Genomic DNA, 10,938 nt, shown 5'->3' on the forward strand with positions numbered 1-10,938 from the left:
CAGATTTAAAGAAGAAACAAAACTGACATCTAGAAATGAAAAGTACTACAACTGAAATCAAACACTGGGTGTGCACACTTAACTACAAATTAGACACAGCTGAAGAGGGAATTGGTGAACTGGAAAATAATTATTTAAAAAACTAAAATTATAAAAATTATTTAAAAAACTACCCACGATTAAGCACAAAATGCAAAAAGACGGAAAGCGTTAAAGGGGAGAAGAAAAGAATGAAGGATAGAGTAAGTACATGTAATATATGGATAATTAGACTTCCAGAAGGAGGAATGCAAGAAAAAAACAAAGCAGAGGCAATATTTTTAAAACTAATAGCTGAAAACTTTTCAGACTTGATGAAAGACATCAGGTTCAAAGGCCCAATGAATCCAAGCTGATTAAATCGAAAGAAGCCTACACTTAGATTCAAACTCCAAAGTTAATGAGAAAGTTGTTTTTTTTTTTTAAGCCAGAAAAAAAAATACTGATTGTCCTTAAGAGGAGCACCACTAAATGGTGGATGGTTCTCATCTGCAGCCAAGGAAACCAGAAGAAAATGGAATGTTATTTTTTTGTAACATGCTGAGGAAATAAATAAATGTCAACTTGAAATTCCATACCCCAAGAAGATATCTTGAAAGATCAAGTGTTAGATAAAGATGTTATCAAATTACCAAAATTGAGTTTGTCACTAAGAGATCCTCAATGAAAGTTGTATAACAGGGGGAAAAAAAAAAAAAAAAAAAGAAATTCCAGAAAGAAGTTCTGAGAGGAAAGAAGAAATGGGATAGATAAATATAATAAAATATGGACTAGCTTATATGATATAAAAAGTAATGTGCTAAGAGAATTCTTTAAATATAGAATTAAAATACAGGGATCCCTGCGTGGCGCAGCGGTTTAGCGCCTGCCTTTGGCCCAGGGCGCGATCCTGGAGACCCGGGATCGAATCCCACGTCAGGCTCCCGGTGCATGGAGCCTGCTTCTCCCTCTGCCTATGTCTCTGCCTCTCTCTCTCTGTGTGTGTGACTATCATAAATAAATGAAAAAAAAATTTTTTTTTAAAAAGACATATACACCAACAGTTTAAAAAAAAAAAGAATTAAAATACATGACACGGGTTTCTGCTCATGAGGGATGAAACTGCTTCAGGATTTTCCCTATCACCTTAAACAATTAGGAAATTATACCAAAAGGTGGGAGGTGGGGGTGGGGAGAGAGAAAAACAAATGTTTTCAGACATTGGAAAACAAACAGCACAAAACTGCCCTGAAAGAAAAGAAAAAAAATGAGATGTGCCCTATGATTGTCCCAGCAAACTGCCTAGAGACAGTTTCCAGACTGTAGCTCAGGGACAGGTCATGCAAACAAAGCTCAGTGGTCTCACTGAGTTGAATAGATGGATATCAGGCTTTAAAGAGATCAGTGTGCTAAAATTTGTGAAGCAGGCTGCCAAAGAAAAGGGACATTCACAGAGAGAGAAAGAAAGAGAGAAAAAGAGACCCAGAGAGCTGCAGAGGCGGTCTCTTTCAATCTTTGAATGAGTATTGATCTGCAAATGCATAGACTGAAACTCGATGAGGTCAAGAATGAACCACTGGAAGGTAGCAGACCTAAAAAGTCCAGGATCCCACACAGAAAGAAGAGTAGTTCATGTCCCCACTATGCAGAATGGGGACACCTCACAGTACATGGAACATTGGATAGGGTCCCTATAAGGGTCACAAGTTAGTAATGGCACTAAAGTAGTTCTGCTTTGGAGCCACCATAACAAAGCTTAAAATTACATTTTGAAGGGTTCAGAAGGATCCCCAGTAACTTAACTGTGTGCCAGAACAAAATTCAATACTCTGTAAAGGAATCCACCAAAATCCAGCATTTGACAACAGAAAATGCATTATGTCCATTTGCCAGTTTATTGCTCACCTCTAAATGCACCCTTCTTTGCCTTGCTTTGTGATACTGGAGCTGGACCCCGAAAGCTTGGTGCTGTGTTAGATTTTGTCTTTAAAAGATGTTGAGGCAGGAGGGAAGGTATCACTACAAGATCACCACTGAGGAAGAAGTTTCTCTTCCTAGTTCTAGTATATTTTATCTCCACAGCTCTCAATGCTGTTTAAGAGGCCTAGTGGCACTCGTTCTTCAACAAGTTTTCCAAAAACCCAAAAGACCAATTCCTGAACCAGCATTGACCCACAGGGACCCTGGCCTACTGACTCCCTGACAGGTAGATCCTACAGACCAGTTAGAACCCATCACATCCTCTAATAAGTGTTTCAGCCATCAAGTAGATTGCTAAAATGGATATCTTTGGAACAACCGTCTAGCAAGTTTCTTCTTCACCAGCAGGCTGTGTGTTCATATGGCAGTGACACCCTCTCCAACAAGGTCTGACCAAAGAGGCAGGGGTGGGGATATCTCTCAAATTCTTAATTTCTTCCTGTCTACTCCCCCTCAGCCCTAAAAGAAGGGCTTCCTGCATTTGTTATTTCTGTATTCCTTAGAGTCTTCCTTTACCCCTTTTAGTAATTAACCACATTGAGCTAGTTACTAATCACTTATATTAAATTGTCCCTGTTCAAATTACTGATGAGATTTCTGTCTTTACCCGGCCCTTGACTGATACATCCAGTATCCAATCAAAAATTACTGAGCATAGAAATAGAAAAGCTAGCATTGAGTAAATATGATCATAACCAGAAGAAAAAGAAATTTATTAATAAAAACAATGTAGAAATGGCTGAGAGTGTAGAATTAGTCATCAAGGACTTTAGAATATTATAAATCTTATACAAATGTTCAAAGATTTAAAGGAGAACATGGATAAAATGAGGATATAGAATGGAATTTATAAATAAAAGGACCCAAGGGCCATATAGAGATGAAAAAGACAAATCTTAAATCAAAAAAAATATGCTGGATGGGATTAACAGTAAATTAGATACTGCAGGAAACAAGATTAGACAGCTTGAGGATGTAGCATTAGAAACCATCCAAATTAGGCACAGAGAGGGAAAAGTCCAGGGGAAAGAAATGACAAAATATCAGCCATCCTGGGGACAATATCAGGGTATCTGACATATGTATCATCAGAGTCTTGGAAAGGAGAAGACAAAAAAAAAAAATATTTGAAGAAAAAAAGTGGCTGAAACTTTTCCCGGTTTGATGAAAATTATACAGCCACAAATCAAGAAGCTCCATGAATCCCAAGCAGAATAAAGATGAAGAAAAACATACCAAAGCACATCATGATCAAGGCTGCTGGAAAGAAGTGATAGGGGCACCTGGGTGGCTCAGTGGTCGAGCATCTGTCTTTGGCTCAAGTCATGATCCCAGGGTCCTAAGATCAACTTCTCTTCAGACTCCCCAAAGGGAGGCTGCTTCTCCTTCTGGCTGTTTCTCTACCTCTTTCTCTGTGTCTCTCATGAATAAATAAATAAAATCTTAAAAAACAATAAAAGAAGTGATAAAGAGAAAATCATAAAAGTGACCACAGAAAAGAGATAACTGAATACAAAGGGGAAAAAATTAAGAATTATGGAAGACTTCTCACAGAAGCAATGCAAGGCCAAAGACAATCAATCAAAACCTTTGAAAACTACCCATTTAGCATTCTAAAGCCAGTGGAAATCTCTCAAAAATGAAGGCAAAAATAAAGACTTTCAGACACAATCTGGGAGAATTTGCCCTCAGTCAGCCTCCACTGCAAAAAAAAAGAAAGAAAGAAAGAAAGAAAGAAAGAAAGAAAGAAAGAAAGAAAGAGAAAGAAAGAAAGAAAGAAAGAAAGAAAGAAAGAAAGAAAGAAAGAAAGAAAGAAAAATATTACATAAAAAGCTTTTCACTGGGGCAATTGGGTGGCTCAGTTGGTTAAGTGTCTGCATTTGGCTCAGGCCATGATCTCAGGGTCCTGGGATTGAGCCCTGTTTTGGCTCCCTGTTCAGCGGCAAGTCTGCTTCTCTTTCTCCCCCTGCCTCTCCCCCTGCTAGTACTCTCTCTCTCTTTCAAATATATAAATAAAATCTTTATAAATAAATAAATAAATAAATAAATAAATAAATAAATAAATAGTTCTTCAGGCCCAAGGAAAATGCTACCACATGGAAATCTGGATTTGTACAAGGAAAAGAAGAACCTTCAACAATAAAGAGAAACAGACTACTGGTACATTTACCATGAATGAATCTCAACCATCTCCTAAGTGAAAGAAGCTAGACACAAAAGGCTACATATTATATGATCCCATTTACACAAAATGCAATAAAAGGTAAAAGTATAATGACAGCAATAGTTCAATGGTTGCCAAGGGCTTGGAACAGAGAAAGTAGATTGGCTACAAGAGGGCACAAGGGAACTTTTGGGTTGATAGAGAGGTTTTCTATCTTGAGTGTGATAGTGGTTACCTAACTACACGTTTGTCAAAACTTATCAAATGGTTTTTCCACTGGAATGAATGTATGGACTGTCATGCACACTAGTTTAATGAAATAAAATCTTTCCTAATTAAAAAAAACTTATCAAACAGTATACTTAAAATGAGTGAGGTTTATTGTGTGTAAATGATAACCTAATAAAGTTGATTATTTATTATCATTATTTTTTAAGTTGATTATTTTTTTTAAAGATTTTATTTACTCATGAGAGACACAGAAAGAAAGAGGCAGAGACATAGGCAGAGGGAGAAGCAGGCTCCTTGCAGGAAGCCCGATGTGGGACTCGATCCCAGGACCCTGGGATCACACCCTGAGCCAAAGGCAGGCGCTCCACCACTGGGCCACCCAGGCACCCCAGAAGTTGATTATTTAGAAAAAAAACTACTGAAGACCATATATAGTGCTTTGTTTTCAAAATGCATCACAATAATATATTTTGTTTATATTTATATATATTTATACTACTTAAAAGTAGGGGTAAAAAGCACATAATGGGTGAGATAAACAGGAAGCATGAAATACAGCGGTAGCTATAAATTCAAATATCGCCAATTACAAGACATATATGTGGGCTAAAAGCTGGAATGATAAACAAATTCTAGCCAAAGAAGGTGGGTGTTGCTATATTGACATCAGACAAAATGGACTTTAAGGTAAAAACATTACCTGGTAAACAGGAACACTTTATGATGGTAAAGGATCCAGATCACCAAAAACGCATAACAATTTTAGAATTGTATGCATTTAAGGATGCCTGGGTAGCTCAGTCAGTTAAGTATCCAACTCTTGATTTTGGCTCGGGTCATGATCTCAGTGTCATGAGATTGAGCCCTGCTCGGGGCTCTGCATTCAGTGAAGAGCCAGCTTGAGATTCTCTGCCCCTCCCCCTGCCTGTGCACATGCTTGCTCTAAATAAGTAAATAAATAAAATCTTAGAATTGTATGCTTTTAAAAATAAAGTCTTGAAATCATAAAGAAAAAATGACAGAACTTATGTGGAAATAGACAAATCCACAGAGTGAAATCATTAACAAACCTTTCTCAGTAATCACTAGAATAAACAGAATTTTTTTTTTAATCAAGAAAAGTATTTGGCCCATCTGTTTAACTTGACTGGATGAGCATATATAACCCACGTTGTCAATTACTGAAGAAGACACATTCTCTGGGATCATTGCCCCCAGACAATAGCTGGGACACTGAGGCTCGGGGTAAATTTCTGATTTGTCCAGGAAGATGCAATGGAACAAGGTCTCCAGTTGAGTCTCCTGTCACCTAAATCCCTAATTTTCTGCTTTTCCTGGATGGTTCTAAATGCCTCCTGCTCCCTCGGAGAGAGGGCCTTGTCCCAAAGCCATATCCGGCTTCCCAAAGCCAGCTCAAGGCCAGGGTAACATTACTGAAGGCTGAGGTGTTACCAAAGAAGGAAGAAAGCAGGAAGCAATGCCGGAAGAAGGCATTGTTGCCTGCGGCTGTGATGCTAAAGTTTGCCAAAGGAGGAAGCCTTCAACAGTTGGTTGGGTGGGGTTCGGCTGGCTGTTCCCCAGATACACTCCAGGAAGCCCGAAAATTCAGACTTAAGAAAACTCTGTAACTTTTATCACTGGAGACAGTGGGCTTCCTCTTCAAGAGGAAGAAGATGTTCTGGACCCGCATGCTAAAAATGATCTTTTGTGAATAGAAAAAGAGCATGAATGTGGGTATCTTAAAGGGAGTAGAAAGGCCAAGTCCGTCTACCTAGAGGTAGTGGCTGAGCAGGTGGCTTGGGGCCACCCCAGGAAGCCATTTCCTCAGGAAGTGAGATGATCTTGGGAAAAGGGCCCAAGATAGCAGGTCAACAACTCATCCAACTTCTACTCCTGAGAGTTACTTCTCTAAGGGTACCTGGAGTCACCAACAGGTACCGTCCTATGGGATGGCCAGTTGTCCCTATGCTTCTGGCCATTCCGTGGGCATTTCTGATGGTCCCCCACTTGCCTTCCTCTAATTAGCTCTCAGTGGGCCTTGGTTAATAAGAGGACAGCATTGGCTGCTGTGCCATGTCATTCAGGGGTAACTTTGTGCATTGGTAGCAGTTCAAATTAGAACAGCTTACCCAAAAAAAGGATTTGTTCAACAAATCAAATGTTCATTGAGCAGCTATCATATTCCAGGCATATCTCAGTTCCTCGCTGGAAACTGGGGGTAAAATGGTAATGATGATAACAGCGATGATATGATGACTCAATGCCATAACAGCCAGCATTTCTTGAGCACTCGCTGTGTGTCAGGCACCATGCTATGCACATAAATGTCTTACCTTATGCAGTCTTTAGAGCAGCCTTCTGAGGTGGGCATTATAATAATGATCTCTATATAGATAAGGACATGAAGGCTCCAAAAGGTTAAGTGATATGCACAAGATCACACAGCAAGCAGGGGCAAAGACGGACCTGGAACCTAGAACCACGCTTTTTATCACAATGGTTCCCAAGATGCATATGACCTAACTGTAAATACAAGTCATCTGCAAGTGTCAACTCCTGGACGTGAACAGCACAAGTAGGGGGGGAGACGGGCTGGGGGGCAGATCTGAGGTTTCGATGGCACACCTGGGGGCTCTGTGAAGGCTTGCTGGTTGTCCATGTATGCCCTGAGCAGGCAGGCTGCTGGCCCCAGCCCAGCCAGGTCCTCAGCTTGGGCATTATTAGTACACACACACACATACACACAGGAAGCAGTCCCCAGTGACCACTTAGCCCATGGCTTCAGCCAGATTCCCTGATGGGTCCCAACCTTGACCACCTGCCTGTGAGGATCTGATTCAAGTTGTTTTCCAGCTGTCAGGAAACAGGAATGCATGTGTCTTCTCAATATGTCTGTGAAGATGCTTCTCCCCCATCTTTTCCTTCCCAAGAAGGAGATGCATTCAGCAGGGAAAAATTCTTCCCCAGGGAGGGATCCAGGTTTGTCCCAGACAGTACTCTCTGGAATGATAAGAAGTGGAGCCCAGGGAGCTCCCAAGAGTACCAGGGAAGTGAGATGGGGTGGGGGATGGAGCCTGGAGTGCTGTTGGCAAGAAGAGAAACGAGTGAGCAGGTGAGAACACACAAACAGAGGAAACCTGTGATGAAAAGCATTGACAGGACAGGGCCCCTAGAGCCCCAGGGGAGAGGGGCCCTGAGCATGGAGACAAGACTAGGAAGTAACTAGGAAGTAACTCCTCAGGATCTAAGTCATCAAAGTGCTACACACAGAAGAAGTGGGGCAGGGCAGGTCTTGCCTACGTGGTACTCTGATCACCATTTCCTGGCTGGGGAAAGGTGCGTCTGTGTCAGCAGGAAACAGCCGCTGGAGAGGGGTGACTAATAGGAAGGGAAGCGTGCTTTGTAAACTGTAAAATTCTGTACACATGTCTGTTCACTGTTATTCTCCTTCGGAGCCTTTACCTTGGAAATTGTAACAAGTGGCCAGGCAGGTGAGGCATCGCAATAAGGAAACAGGAAAGTCACTGTGGAGTTAGAGTTTTTGACTATGGTTGGGGGGTGGGGGAGAAATGGTGGACATGGACTCTTGGAACAAAATTCAGCTCAACCACCCTTAGATTTTTCTTTTCTTTTTCTTTTTTTTTTTTTTTTTTTTTTGGCTAGGGGGAGAGTGTGGTGAGGCAGAGAGAGGGATAGAGAGAGAATCTTAAGCAGTCTCCATGTTGAGCCCCAATGTGGGCCTCAATCTCATGCCCCCTAAGCTAAAATCAAGACGCCCAAGTCAGACGCCCAAGCAACTGATTCACCCAGGCACCTCTCAACTCCCTATAACTTTTCAGAACAGCCTGGGAGGGCATGAGCTGCCTCAGGTCTCATTCCCTAATAGGCTTTGCCCACTTCTCGATGAAGGTCCCAGGCCAGCCAGTAAGTGGGCAGTACATATTTCATTCACTCTTTTATCCATTCAACCAGTGTTTTATTCAACACCTTATCATGTGCCAGGTCCTGTAAAAGAAGGTGTAGGTACAACTGTGGTGAGCACTGTAAAGGAGATGTATACAGTGCCATCAAGGCTATAATCAGGATATACAAATATGAGATATATAATCAGTTACATGCGGGCCTATTCTCAGAACAACAGAACTAATCTGGTAAAACCAAGGAAGTGTTGATAATGAAGCTGAGGTCCAAACGATCAGCGGGTATTAATTAGGTAAAGAGGGGAGTAGGACTGACCCAAGCACAAAGAACGGTCTGTGCTAATGCCACAGTGGGACAGAGAATGGCATTGGCTTTGGTTATAGAACAAGTCACTCCAAAACTCAGTGGCTTAAAGCAACAACCACTTATTTTTTAAAAGATTTTATTCGTTTATTCATGAGAGATGCAGAGAGAGGCAGAGACACAGGTAGAGGGAGAAGTAGGCTCCCTGAGGGGAGCCTAATGCCAGACTCAATCCCAGAACCCCAGCATCACACCCTGAGCTGAAGGCAGACACTCAACCACTGAACCACCCAGGTGCCCCACAACCACTTTTTTTGAACCCACTATTTTGTGGGTCAGAAATTTGGGCTGAGGGGCGCCTGGGTGGCTCAGTTGGTTAAGCACCTGCCTTCAGCTCAGGTCATGATCTCAAGGTCCTGGCATTGAGTCCCACATTGGGCTCCCTGCTCCTTGGGGAGTCTGCTTTTCCGTCTCCCTCTTCGCTCCCCCTGCTTGTGCTGTCTCTCTCAAAGAAATGAATAAAATTAAAGAAAGAAAGAAGGAAAGAAAGAAAGAAAAGGAAAGAAAAAGAAAGAAGAAAGAGAAAGAAAGAAAGAAAGAAAGAAAGAAAGAAAGAAAGAGAAAGAAAGAAAGAAAGAAAGAAAGAAAGAAAGAAAGAAAGAAAGAAAGAAAGAGAAAGAGAAAGAAAGAAGAAAGAAGGAAGGAAGGAAGGAAGGAAGGAAGGAAGGAAGGAAGGAAGGGAGGAAGGGAGGGAGGGAGGGAGGGAGGGAGGGAGGGAGGGAGGAAGGAAGAGAAATTTGGGCCGAGTTCAGCCAGGTACTTCCAACAATTCAGGTCATACTGTGGCTCATCTTGGCTGGGACTCACTCCTGCATCCGAGTTAGTTGCCAAGTCAGGGAAGAACTGGCTGACCTTGCCCAGGGAGCTTCAGTTCTTCACTTTCGGGTCTGCATTCCCCAGCAAGCTAGGCTGGGCTTCCTTCACATTCAGGGAAAGGATTCCACCAGGTAGCCAAAAAGAACAACCTCTAAAGGTATGTTTTGTGTCTCCGTACCCATCACACTTGCTGTCGTCTCATTGGCCAAAGCAAGGCAATGGGGGCTAAGCCTAGAGTCAGGTGTGAACAAATTAGGGGTTATAACTGCAAAGATCTACCTCAGTGTGTTCAAGGAATTGAAAGAAAGAAAGACCAGAGAGTGAAGAGTGAGGAGAGAGAGCATGGTGTGGGTGAAGCTGGGGGCGGGGGAGCCAGGACACGGTGGGCCTCCAAGAGCCCTGTAGGAATTTGATCTTTACCCTGAAAGCAGGCAAGCCCTCTGGCTTCTGATCTCTATCATGTGTAGTTGATTCTCATAAATAAATCCCTCGAAGACTGACTTACCCTGGATTTCCAAGCTGAGGACAGGATGGGGAGCATGGTCTACCCCCACGATCCTCCCTGTAGCCTACACTACTATAAAGGCCTCATACCTTCTCACCTCTGTGCCTTTACACCTGTTCCCCCCTCAGCGGGTGACAATCTTCTCACACCCCGTGGAGAGTCAGTGCCTGCCTCTCCAAGACTCATTTCAGGTAGCACCACCTCAAAGAAGCCCTCCCTGACTTCTCTAGGCCCCCGAGACCAGAGAAGACACATTAAACAACACGGTGAGGCCTAGTGGAAAAGCCTGTGACTTATTACAATGGCCTTATGCTTTCTAGTACCAGGTTTGTATGGGGCCCAGCCCTGCCCGTGTGGCACACACCTGTGGGCACAGTGCTTCACCAATGCTGCAACCATCTTTTTTATATGTTTGCCTCCCACTAGACTTTCTTGAACGAGGATCCATAACCCCAGGGCCAGTACACAGAAGAATCAGAAACAGTAAATGAATGAGTGATTCTATCCCTCAACAGGACTCTCCTCTAGAGCCTCAGTCAATGTTATTAATGTCTTCTGTCATGGCAGTTGAGGGGAGAGGTTCTCCGACTAGGCCAGCAGTTCCAGTGTCTCCCAGTTCCACCATGGAGCCACTCACCCAGAGGAGAGGAGCCTCCCAGCTCCAGGACAATCCAAGGAAAGAGAAGGGACCTCTTTACAAGGCAAGTGCCACAGCACCATTTACTATGACAGGGAAAGAACCGAGCAGCCGTGGCCTCCGTTGGAGCAGGCCTTCCCCAGGTGCTCAAACAGCTGGCCAGGGGCACTGAGGGAGCCACTGATCACCTGAGCACTGATGCCAGGAAGCCAATTCATAGGTTGGAGGAGCAGAGCCCATGAACCAGGGGCTGAGAAGAGGGCCCCAGCAGCTCCAGGCCCTACCTACCAGTCTTGACAGACT

The sequence above is a fragment of the Canis aureus genome, chromosome 21 (assembly GCF_053574225.1).
Source record: "Canis aureus isolate CA01 chromosome 21, VMU_Caureus_v.1.0, whole genome shotgun sequence".
Taxonomy (NCBI): domain Eukaryota; kingdom Metazoa; phylum Chordata; class Mammalia; order Carnivora; family Canidae; genus Canis; species Canis aureus.